This window comes from Chrysochloris asiatica, unplaced genomic scaffold (genome assembly GCF_000296735.1).
Source record: "Chrysochloris asiatica unplaced genomic scaffold, ChrAsi1.0 scaffold00216, whole genome shotgun sequence".
Classification (NCBI taxonomy): domain Eukaryota; kingdom Metazoa; phylum Chordata; class Mammalia; order Afrosoricida; family Chrysochloridae; genus Chrysochloris; species Chrysochloris asiatica.
In genome coordinates, this window is record NW_006408734.1 from 4257667 (window position 1) to 4258460 (window position 794).

Below are 794 nucleotides of genomic sequence, written 5' to 3' on the forward strand. Positions count from 1 at the left end.
TGAAATCGTTTTTAACTTCTGGGAGCCTATTGCCTACTGTTACTCTAAGTAGAAACATAGGGATTTTTTTAAATGTGAATTTTTGCCCATCTTAAAAAATTTTGATGTCAACTTTAACCTGAAACACTGTATTAAATTTATAAAAGTGAGACATCTCAAATCTTCTGCTATAGCTTTTGTTTTTGAGTGGGCAAAATCTGAACTGTCTATTATGTTTATGGAATAAAAACTGTCTATAAAGTCTTTATTATGACTCCTATTCCTGAAGATGATTATATGTGGAGAAATATTTGGGCTCATTCTAGACTTAGGTACTTTATTATTCCTATTTTGTAATTAAGCTCTTCTAATAGCCATGTTGAGGGTATAAAAATAAATAATTTCTGTCTTTCTTTTCAAGTATTTCTGGATAAGGGATTCAATAAAACTAAAACTTTTTGTTTGATGTAATCTAAAATATGGAGTTGATCTTTCAGGGTCAGAGATGATTAATGTTTTTGCTATATACTTTTATACATTATTTTCTTATCAAATTAGTTAACAAATATTTTTATATGTTTGTAATCAAATACGTTTTCTCAGCATACCATATGTAAAGATAAGTATTTAATTCTCACTGTTCACTTTTAACTGACAAAGAAAAAAATGTGGAAGCTACAAAAACTGTGGTAGAACTTTACTTGCTCCTCCAGTCCTGATTGTCCCCACCGTTGGCCAGTCACATACCTAATCAACGAAACCTTCCCAATAGAGTACAACTTTCAGGATGATGAGAATCTGAAATCACTTTCTTT